An 11,747-nucleotide genomic window follows, 5' to 3' on the forward strand; every position below is an offset into this window, starting at 1 on the left:
ACAGCCTGGAAATCACACAGGACCATTTCTGCAAGTGAAAAGTCGTCATTGGAGGAAAATGATTGTGTAGTTTGTGCGACTGAAGACTTGTCCCAACTACATGTGCTGCTGACCCTTGACCTTTCCTTTAGGTGCACAGAGGAGTCTGTGGGAACATCCAGAACTGAGGCATCTTGTGTACAAACGTGTTCAGACCAGATGTCAAATGATGTCAGATGTCATCCGTGAATGGATGCAACTGTGGATCGTTCCAATAAAATGAGGCAGTTTTGTAAGTACAAGCCCACTACAACCCATCATCAACATTTTAAATTACATTATACATCTTCACTGATATAAAGCACCACTATTTTACCCTGATTCACTTTTTCCACCCTAACAGTTCATTCCTCAAATCAAACAAGATATTTGACCCTAAAAAAATGCATCAACAAATAATTTTGTAATAAAATATTTATTCTTCAACTTTTACAAGCGAAATCAAACAAGTGTGTTTAAGAGTGAAACCAGAGTGGAAGCTGCTCATATAGAGTCCAACCCAGGCTAAAGTAAGCTGAGTAGAGCAGCACCATCAAAGTGTCGGCTCTCTGAACACGGTGCAAGATCGCCATCTGCAGGACAAAACTAGTTTTTCTCGCCCTCCTCGTCAACATCAAGATGATGTCATCGTACAGCAACTGATTCCCTGTCCGTCTGGAACAAAGCATTTACATTAAAAAAGACATTTACAGAAAATACAAACACCAACAACACATCTCATCATCACATGATATTTTATTATTTATTATATTATATATTTTTATTGTACCATCAACATCAACAAATACCAGCATATTTTCTTTGAGATTGAGTAGAGTGAACCTTTCCCTTGGTTCACTTCCTGCTCGCAGCATCAGCTGACCTCTGACTTCCTGGCAACCAATGAACAAGCGTTACTGTAACAGGAAACACAAACACGTCATCAGAGGATCTTTATGTTCATCATCATCACTGTTTCCTTGTTCTGTCACAAACACACAACACTTCCTGCTCTCTCTCTGATGGATCTGATTGGCTGTTTCATTCACAGGAGGTCAGGGCGTCACACAAACAGCTTTAACTGCACAACGACACACTTTAAATCATCTGCAGACAAACCTGTGTGTTTGATTTATGAAGAAATAATAAAGACGTGTGTACAGCTGTCCATGAAGCAGCTTCTCACACAAACTCTGACACTTCAGCCACTTTAATTCCTGCAAAGCTGCGTAATAAAGAGCTGTGACTGCTATGAGCTGCTGATGATGACTGCATGAAGCTCTCAGCTGAAGCTTCTTTCATTTATTTTAATGTTAATGTCGCCTTTTTAAGTCTGTGTGAGGATTTTAATGACACACATTAAAGGAGCTTCTTTGATTAGAACCAAATTCATGTTGATTTTCAGCCTGAAATGATAAAAACTTTAATAATTCTGTTTATAATCATCAACCTGGAGACTAATGAAAAGTATAATAGTGAAAAAAAGCCTTTATTATTTGAGTAATGCCTGAATCTGCTCAGAGACGGAGACAACACAGAGGTGTTGATGACAGTTTGACATTAACTGAATTAAAAACAAAGTGCTCTTATTGTGAAAATCTGCCTCCTACTTCTTTAAATCATTTTTATGTATTTTTTAACCTCACAGTGAAACATTGAGGCATTAATCTGACACAGTTTGATCAGCAGCTGTGTTTTCACTGACGTTTCACTTTGATTTGTTCAGACTGAGCAGAGAGGATCGGTTCTCTGTGTGCGCACTGCTGAGAAACACAAGCTCATTTCTGCTGTTTCATGAAAAGTGTTATGGAGGAACAAGAAGTTCAGCCTCTAAACTCTCAGCGTGAGGACTGAGTGAAGAGTTTCAGAGCAGAGAGTTTTGGCTCACAGCTTTTAGCGTCTACACAAAGAGACGATTACGCACTTGATCTGAGAACATCTCCACCTCCTACAAACAAACTCTCCTACGAGCAGCTGTCACAACCACAACAGGCAGAAGACTGGATTTCTTCAGGTCAGATTTCATGCAGTTTGCATAAATTGTGTGTCACAGACTTTGTAGTTCACATTTGTGTGACTCGTTTAAATCTTCTCCTCCTGAAAGTGAAACTCTTACAAACACATCAGGCCACAACCTGCTGCAGGTTAATGATTGATCTGAAGGCAGCTGACCTTTGAGCAGGAACTTGTGGGTCTTTTATTGTGTTTAATGCTCACAGTGCTGAAGCCTGCCGACACACCCACATCATATTATTTGTTCTCAGGGTTGTTCGGCGTGGTGGGGTGGGAACAGAAACTTTTTGAAGGTTAATTATTGATCAAACTAAAGTCATATTAAGGAGCTACTGGCACGGAGTCAGAGCAGAGCTCAGAAATCTGAAATATATCAAAGTATATTAAAGTTAGAGTTTAGAGAACACTGTTTGGTTAGCTGCCTCAAAGGCAGATGACTCTCAATATCACAAGATCAGGTGAGATTTCAGACCAAAGGAAAATCACTGGGATTATCTGTGAAGGGGCAGAAAAGCATAGACCTCGTCTACCTTATAGACATTTTGAAAAGGTAAGAGTGAATCTGTCTTCATTCATGTACCTGGAAACATAAAACCAAAAAACAAACCAATACAACAAAATCACTCCCAGTAGGGGTGGGCGATATAAACGATATACGATAGAATCGATTAAACTTGGTCAACGATAGAGATTTTGGCCCTTTCTCAATATGCGTACTTGTGCGTACTTGCGTTCTCGTCTACTCGGGATACGTCATCAGTCGGAGACCAAGTACTGTTCCAATTCGAAGTACGCATCAAGCCGAGTTCTCGCTCCGCCCTTTTTATCGAGCATGCATCGGTGGTGACTTGTGTGGACTTTGTACAGCTAAATATCCCAGAATGCATTTCGTCCAAAACTCAAACGTGGCAATGGTGGACGAGCGGGGCTGAAAACTTTTAAATATTACTCTTTCTGGGTCACAAAATAAACGTTTAAACTTCAAATATCTGCTCAATTTATCAAGATATCATTTATTTCCAAACACGCTCCGGCGTTTTCGGAGACATCTGTGACCCGCCAGCTCCATAGCAGACAGCGAGGTCGAGGATCATTAGAGCTGGCGAGAACAGCGCATCGTTTTCAACCCCCCCCCCCCCCCCCCGCGGTCTTTTCGCTACTCAGGTTAAACAAACCCCAAACCCCAGCAGCTGTCTATTGTATTGAGTGTCTACTAAAATAAAAATAAAAGCATTGTAACATCTCACCTGCTTGTTTTTATTAAGGTATGTACACGTATGTACATGTACACTATTTTTATTAATAGAGATTTCACCACTGAGGTTAAACATGATATATATGTCACTTAGATCACTTCTAAATGTTAATGTTTGGCTTATTTCAGTGTTTTATTTGTTCCTGAGTAAACCGGTTTGGCTGTGATTAAAGTTAAGCTTCATAACATAGTACTCACAGTTAAATTAAGAGGGGACGGCAGTAAAAACTCTGGACCTGTGACATCATCAAGTATGCCGGTGTTCCAATTGTACAAATCGCGAGTCCGTGCTCGCGTTTCCGGCAAGTCCGTGCGGTCTCGGCAAATCCGGTCTCGCCGAAAACGCGAGTACATACTTGCGTACTTAGAATTGAGAAAGGGCCTCTGACTATATCGCTCTATCGCGATAGCGCATGTTGATGATGTCATCAAGCTGCGCCTTTTTTGGTCGAAAGCATCGCAGCGGCTACAACAATTATCATCTGCAATTATGGTGGGCGACAGTCATAGCAAAGAGATAAAGCACTTTTGAAATACGGGGAAAGCCAAAAACTGCACTTCCTCCACTTCCGTAACATTGATTCATTAATGTTGAATTCTCTCGCAGCTGCTCTATTGCCATGTTGTTGCAGTATATTAATCAGAATCAGAATCAGAATACTTTATTGATCCCTGGGGGAAATTATTTTTTGTTACAGTGCTCCATTTTAAACCAACATTAAGACAAGACAGACAATACACTAACTAAGAATAGTGCAATATATACATATATATACATACATACATACATACATAAGTCACTTATAAATAAATAGCTGGAAAAGAAACATGTGTAGTTGTAGCAGCAAACAGTGTGCTAAGTGGATGCGTTGTACAGGGAGCCACAGGCAGGAATGATTTCCTGTGTCGTTCAGTGGTGCTTTTCGGTAATCTCAGTCTCTCACTGAACGAGCTCCTGTGACTGACCAACATGTCATGGAGTGGGGTGGGAGGTGTCATCCAACATTGTCTTTATCTTGGACAGCATCCGCCTCTCCGACACCACCTTGAGGGAGTCCAGCTCCATCCCCACAACATTGCTGGCCTTACGGATTAGTTTATTAAGTCTGTTGGCATCTGCGACCCTCAGCCTGCTCCCCCAGCATGCAACAGCATAGAGGATCGCACTGGCCACAACAGACTCATAGAAAATCCTCAGCATTTTCTGGCAGATGTTGAAGGACCTCAGTCGCCTCAAGAAATAGAGACGACTCTGGCCCTTCCTGTAAAGTGCTGTGGTGTTTTTAGCCCAGTCCAGTTTATTGTCAATGTGTACTCCAAGGTATTTATAGTCCTCCACAATGTCCACACTGACCCCCTGCATTGAAACAGGGGTCAAGTGTTTCCTGGTCTTCCTGAAGTCCACGATCAGTTCCTTGGTCTTTGCCACGTTGAGCTGCAGATGATTCTATTCACACCACGTGACAAAGGAGTCGACCACAGCCCGGTACTCTGTCTCATCATCCCTGCTGATGCATCCAACCACCGCAGAGTCATCAGAAAACTTCTGAAGATGGCAGGTCTCTGTGCAGTGGCTGAAGTCTGTGGTGTAGAGGGTGAAGAGGAAGGGGGAGAGGACAGTCCCCTGTGGTGCCCCTGTGTTGCTGATCACCTTGTCAGACACACACTGTGGGAGACGTACATATTGTGGTCTTCCTGTCAGGTAATCAACAATCCAGGACACCAGAGAAGCATCCACCTGCATCGCTGCTAACTTATCACCCAGGAGGGTCGGCCTGATGGTGTTGAAAGCACTGGAAAAGTCAAAAAACATGACCCTCACAGTGCTCGCCGGCTGGTCCAGATGGGTGTAGACACGATTGAACAGGTAGATGATGGCGTCCTCAGTTCCGAGACGAATAATAACTAACCTCGTATTGTGGATGGATGATTTCAGTTGTTCTCCTGACTGAAGTTTGGCCCGTGTACAGCATCCTGCTATGCGATTGCATTTGTCCCTGACCACCAGAATCCCTCACGTTAACTTTTATCGAGTGGAAAAAAAGTTGGCGTTCATCCTCCAGCTTCACTGTGCTAATGTTATGCTAACATAGCTGTGTCGCTAGCAATCACGTAGCACAACATTATATACCAGGTAGTCCAACTTCAGTAACCCTGCAAACGCCACTGCTGTTTAGTTTTCTGTCTTCATTTATGTTGGAAGTGGTAGTAGAGCTGTTTGAATTAGTTTCAAAAATCTCTCAGTCAGAACATGCTATGAAATGTTTAGGTGGAAACTAGCGAGCTAACTTCCTGTTAACTTCTAACTCCGTTAAATTTAATAAATTCTGTTTTCATGGATGTTAAACTTAATTGTTACACCTGGTAAAGCAGCAACACTGATGATTTTATTAAAGATGAAAGAATTTAGACCGTTTTTAACTCTTAGTGTTCGTTTGACTTTGGGACCTGAAGCGGACAGAGTTTTAGACCCAGATTACTCCACGAAGCTCCTCACCACGGCAGCCGTAATGCTCTGACAATCCATCAAGCAATGCGGCTTCGTAGCTTACCAAAGTTGTGCTAAAACATTTTTAACAGATTTCTGCACGCCCAAATCGGTTTGAGGTCAGTAAGCACAACCAGAATTCATACATAAGGCACACTCTTGATTTTTGAGAAAATTAAAGGATTGTAAGTGTGCCTTATAGTGTGGAAAATACGTTATACAGAAGAAAAGAATATATCGTGATATATATCGTTACCGCACGTGCTTCAAATTATACCGCAATATGGATTTTAGGCCATATTGCCCAGCCCTAACTCCCAATTTATTTACAACATTTGAAACATACAGTGTAGCTCCGTCAAAACACCCCAAGGCCAAGTGAAAGTGCTGAGAGGGAAAAGATCATGATTAATGATTTATTTAAACTCATAACTGGGTGCAGCAGCTGAGCTTTGACCTGTGAGCTGCAGCTCAAGCTTCTTTTATGGTTCAGTGTTTAATGTGTAAACTGTTTATCACTGCAGAGACGCCTACAGGCTATCTACTGTTCAAAAGTGAATTGTTATACACAGTGTGGCAGCTGACCTTTGACCTGTGAGCTTCAGAGTCTTTGCTGGTGTGAAGTGTTTAATCTGACGCAGTCTGCAGACACAGAGGACTGCTGACGGAGAAGAAGCAGAGGATTTTCTCTGTTTCTACACAGACCTGGTCCAGACAGCAGAGAGCTGCAGAGTGAAGACGTTCATTGGAAGAAGCTGAGTAAGTGCAACGTCCTCTTTGAATCCTGGATCAGGAAGTGAATATTTGGTGTTTAAATAAGGTTTCTGTCTTTGACTCAGTCTGCTGTCACTTTTTAGAGAGAAAAGGAGATTTTAGATTAACTGGTGTTCCTGCTGCTCCAGCATTAAAGCACAGTATAGGTGACCGCGCTGATACCTGTTTATAATTTCACCGAAGCTAATAAACTGTTGGCTAAATTTTCTTGTTTTCAGATGTAAACAGAGGTGAGAGGAGCAGATAATAAGGATTAAATATTATGCTGAATAACTAAATTCTGCTAGTGTGTGTAGTAGACTTGTTAGCGTAATGATAAGGGTTTCAGATATTGAGGATGAGTTACAAAACAACACTGGTCCAGAAGAGTTTGGGTCAAACAATGATTTTAATGAACACACGCGTGGGGAGATGTACACTGCAAAACATCAGCCCAAAAATACACCAGCAGTTGTTTTTATAGCATCAGGGTTTATTATTTTATTAGTTTATTATTTATGACGCCCCCTCATGCGTCAAAGCGTCAAAGCAGATACATCACCTCTACATCACAAATGTTCTGTTCAACGACTTTTGAGATATTCAGAAAAGCACACTCTCTCCGTCTCCACGGCAGGTGCTTCCTGTTCATCTTCTTCGCTTATCTCTGGAACATCAGATGCACGTCCTACAACAAACTATCACTTATGCAGGCACAAAAATGCAGTTACAAGCAAAATATGTCTGAACTCTTACCTAGACCTAAGTTCACCTACTCTGTATGTGTGCGTGTGTGTGTGTCATGACCTCAACTGCACTCTATCTCACCTCTCACCTCACCAGCTCTCATGTGTGTAATAACCTAACTGAAAGTATACATGTAATATATTGAATAAATGTTTTAATCAAGAACCACTACTACAAGCTTAATAAAAAAGGATATAAACTAATAAAAGATAATAATGAATAACCTGGTTATTCAAATAGCCTCATCCAGACAGCTCCTCAAAATAACAACCAAAAAATGCACACTTTACAGAGGAAACAAAGACATTTTAGAAGTATACTTCCTGACTTATTCTGAGTCATCTGTTACCAAGCAAACTCAAACGCAGAAGGTTGCTGAATACAGTCAGGCCTGTTTCTAGATTATAAGCGTGTATGCAATCCTCCATAGCTCCAAGTCACTTTACTCAATAGATCGGCCGGACATCGCGCCGACCGAGGCTTGAAACCTCCAATTAATTGACTGAGCTCAACTCTTTAATAAGCACAAAATGCAAGGTGCATATAAAATGATTACAGTTGCTCCTGCAATGAAAGATTATTATATGATTATGATAACACCTGTAATACAGACTTTAATGTAATGTCAACAGCTTCAATAAATGCTTTAATGAAATGATGATTAATGGAATGATAAAGATGATGGTTATGAACAGTAGCAGCAAAATAATTTCTTTAATCCTACAGTAGCTAGCAGGCTAAAAGAGGCTAGCAAACTGTGTGAACACTTTGTAAGAGGTGAGCAGTAAAAAGAAGGATAAAGAGCTCCTCCAAATGCTAATAATGCACTTAACCTGAATTTACTGCTTGTTACATTATATGTGATGTTCAGTCGAAAACAATTACTTAAATTAACATTATTATTATTATTATTATTATTATTATTATTATTATTATTATTATTATTATTATTATTATTAGTATTATTATTGGTTTATTATTCATAACATGGCTCCCTACTGTAGTGGTTTGAACAACTGATCTGTGGTTATTGTGTCCCTGCAAATTCAACAATGCACCTCAATGCAAAGCATCAAACAAATATTTTTATTATCAAGTCCTACTGGATGAATCACCGTAGCTCTGACAGTGAAGCACACTCATTTTTATTGGTAGTCACCTTGTAAGTGCAAGCTTTAAACTCTCATGGATGAGTAAAACTCATTAGAAACACTGGCGAGCAGTAAGTGAATAACAGGTTTGACAGCAGCAGCAGGGACGGTGCTGTCATAGTTTAACGTGGAGTCTGTTTGCACTCAAACAGTGAAGAGCGGAGAAAAGAACTTTAATGGTTCTGGGTCCTTTTGACCACTTTGCGTTTCTTGTGTTTTGGTGATGTTTTGTATTATGGTTTATGTTCTGGTTCATTTACAGTCTTATTTATGCTTCTTTGAGTTTCTTATACTTCCTGTTTAGTTCCTTGATCATTAGATTCCCTCTGTGTCTCTGTGTGCCTCTGTGTGTCTCTGTGTGCCTCTGTGTGTCTCTGTGTGTGTGTGTCTGTGTTTGTGTGTGTCTGTGTGTGTCTGTGTTTGTGTGTGTTTGTGTGTGTTTGTGTGAGGCCTGGTGCTCCATTCTATATTTCCTCAGCCTGTCATGTCTCTCTTGTCTCCTCTTTCCCTCACTCGCTCTCGTCTGCCTTTCCTCCACTCCTCTGTCAAGCTCACGTGTCAGTGTTGTGTTCCTTTGTTTGCTGTTTTATTGTGAAAGTCTTTCATTCTTTGTTCAGTGTGTTTCATTTTTCCTGTGAAGGTTCTCAGTCATCCAGGTCATCATAGTTGAAGGAGCTTGGAAAGAAAAGCATCTGGACTTCTATAAGTTGCTTGAAGATGATTCGCCGTTATATTCGGGTTTCATGTCTCCACACGTCAAAAAAAGCGCCCCTCGACAGCCAAACCCATCTGTTCTCTGATGGGATTGTTACATTTGTGATTGACATGACATTGACCAATCAGATGAAAGGAAGAAAAATAGGGTCAAAATCCGTACTTGTAACTTGCAGGGGTTTTTTTTCTAAGTCCACACACAAATCTTTTTTACGCACACAAATCTTTTTTACAAGTACAAAATATTTATGACCACATTTTGAGCCCATAGAAGAAGGTTCTCATTAGCAGTGAATCAGTGTGTGTGCAGTTCTCTGCAAACAGCAGGAAGAATTAGTGTGAAGCTTTAACTCTGCTGATCCTCTTTGAATCCTGGATCAGCTGAAATGTTTAAAATGTTGTTCACACGTGTTGGACTGACTGAAGCTTCCAGTCACAGTGAATCAGTGTGTGTCAGTGAATGCATCGTGTGTGCTTCAGGCTCCATCTAGTGGACTGATAGCAGAGCAGCTGATGGCAGCTTCCTCTGCCTCACACTGCTGTCTGACTGCATCCAGCTGACACTGAGATGAAGCAGGAAAGAAGCAGCTGATATTTGGACAGCACACATGATGAAAGGAGGATTTCAGCTGATGTGCACATGAATGATTTGTGTTTCCTCTGCAGGTAGAAAGTGTGTGTGAGCTGATGTGAATTGAGCAGCATGGATCAGTGTGAGGACAGAGAGGAGGGAGCCCCTCCCTCTAAAAGCACTCTGTGTGGGGAACATGAGAGCCAGACCAAAGCTCAGAGGTGAGATGACCATCTCTAACTGTCCATGACTCTTCTCCATGTCACAGCTCAGCACTCACATCACTGCTCCATCATTATTCACAGGAACCAGCCTGGACCTCCACCCAGCTCTGTGTCCTTACAGAGTGACGCGTCTAAACATCACCCCATTGATTTTAAAGTCCAGCCTGTGTCTGCTGCAGAGAGGTGAGCTGTTAGCAACATGAACTCTTTGATTAAACTGCTTGATGTTGTTGGATATAAACTACAAACACGTCGTTCCCTCAGTCCCATTTAAACTGTCTTTTAAAACAAGCCTTTGGTTTCTAAACAACTGAAAACCCACTTCAGCAAACAGGAAGTGATCAGAGCGTCCGTCCACTTCCTGTCAGGCCCTGCAAACATTTCATATTGAAGAAAAGTAGCTGATATCTCACATTTTTACTCCACCACATTCAACCATTTTGACATTTTACAGCATGAAACTCTTGTCACATGACTCCTGTTATGTTATAGAGTCATGTGACCACCAGGGAGGGATTTGTATGGATGAAACACATTCAAATCAATCTGATTCATCAATGGAAACATTTTTGGTGTAAATGCAGCAACACTGAAAACGCTGAAGATAAAAACACAACAGATGAAATATGAACAAATCGAGGCTTTGAATACACGTGTGTGTGTTTGAGACACAGAGATAAATGGATTGTGTGTCTGTCCTATTGCTGCATGAGGGTTTTATTGTAGATTTTGTGCGTGTACACTTTTGACCACGAAGGTGTTGAAAGGGCGTAAAACAGTTGGAGGCACCAGAGTGAACACTAGTGCTGTCAGTAGATTAAAAATGACTAATTAATGACACAATCTTCTGTCATTAATCCTGATTAATCACAATTACTTGATCAATAGCTGCAGTTACATTTTTCCAACTTTATATTTAAGCCTGTAACAGACGTTTACACCATATAATGAAGTCAATGCAGAATAAACACAAAGAATGTTAAACGCTTCAATTCAAAGAGACTTTGAATAGTTTTCAGTCTTTAACTCAGCTTCTCTGCTGTAAATACAACTTTGTAACAAACATATATACTAAAAGCTAAGTGTGCACTAATATATAATAATATATAATCTATATTACTGCTGTTAATGAAAATGTTTAATCAGACTCATCACAGGGTTACTGTGGATTCATTTGGATTAATCACCATTAAACATCATTTTTAATGTAAACGAATCAAAGTTCATTTCATGAGCAAACAGACTCGAGAGAAAAGGGCAAATTTACACACTTAACATGTTTATTGAACATGTAAACATTGATTAACCTCCTGAATGAGCCGACCCCCCCAGGGACAGTCCTGCATGCTAATGATGGGCTCTGCTCTGTACCTGCAGGATTCTGTCAGCCACAAACTCCTCAGCTGATCCTGAATCTGAGCCCATCTGTCAAACAATCATTTTCTTCACAGGTCTGTGGAGGTGGCACTGATCCTGCAGCAGTCTAACACTCTCTGTCACTCTTCTTCAAGTCTTTGACACGAGGAACCAAAACTATGTTATTAACAACACTAACAGGTCTGCAGTTTGTCCACTTGGCAGTTGTGTCATCAGTGCTTTGCATTGTTGTGATATTTTAAGCTGGAAGTGCTTCGGTGAAAAGAAAATTCCTTCTGTCACGATGTGCAGAATCCTTCATGTTGGTCGGCTGGTCCGTCTTGTTATTTTTTTAATGCTCAAACTTTCCATTGAGAGGTCAGTGTGTGTTTATCATCTTCCATATTGAGCTGATTGGTTCAGCTGCCGTCACTAACAGATGTGCTGCACATCTGCA

General features: G+C 40.9%; 2 long non-coding RNA genes across 2 annotated transcripts; one reads left to right on the plus strand and one right to left on the minus strand.

Annotated features, from left to right (window-relative positions):
• Positions 1–438: 438 nt before the first annotated feature.
• On the minus strand, positions 439–909 carry LOC146576964 (uncharacterized). The gene is made up of 2 exons (XR_014891367.1): positions 828–909; positions 439–693 (listed from the first exon to the last, which is right to left on the minus strand). It is a non-coding gene; the product is annotated as an uncharacterized LOC146576964 (long non-coding RNA).
• Positions 910–2,375: 1,466 nt separating this feature from the next.
• LOC146576965 (uncharacterized) lies at positions 2,376–9,932 on the plus strand. The gene is made up of 3 exons (XR_014891371.1): positions 2,376–2,581; positions 6,347–6,533; positions 9,806–9,932. It is a non-coding gene; the product is annotated as an uncharacterized LOC146576965 (long non-coding RNA).
• Positions 9,933–11,747: the final 1,815 nt, after the last annotated feature.

This window comes from Mchenga conophoros, linkage group LG3 (assembly GCF_057382185.1).
Source record: "Mchenga conophoros isolate Kocher_MC1m ecotype Shallow Benthic linkage group LG3, M_conophoros_male_GT1.1, whole genome shotgun sequence".
NCBI lineage: Eukaryota > Metazoa > Chordata > Actinopteri > Cichliformes > Cichlidae > Mchenga > Mchenga conophoros.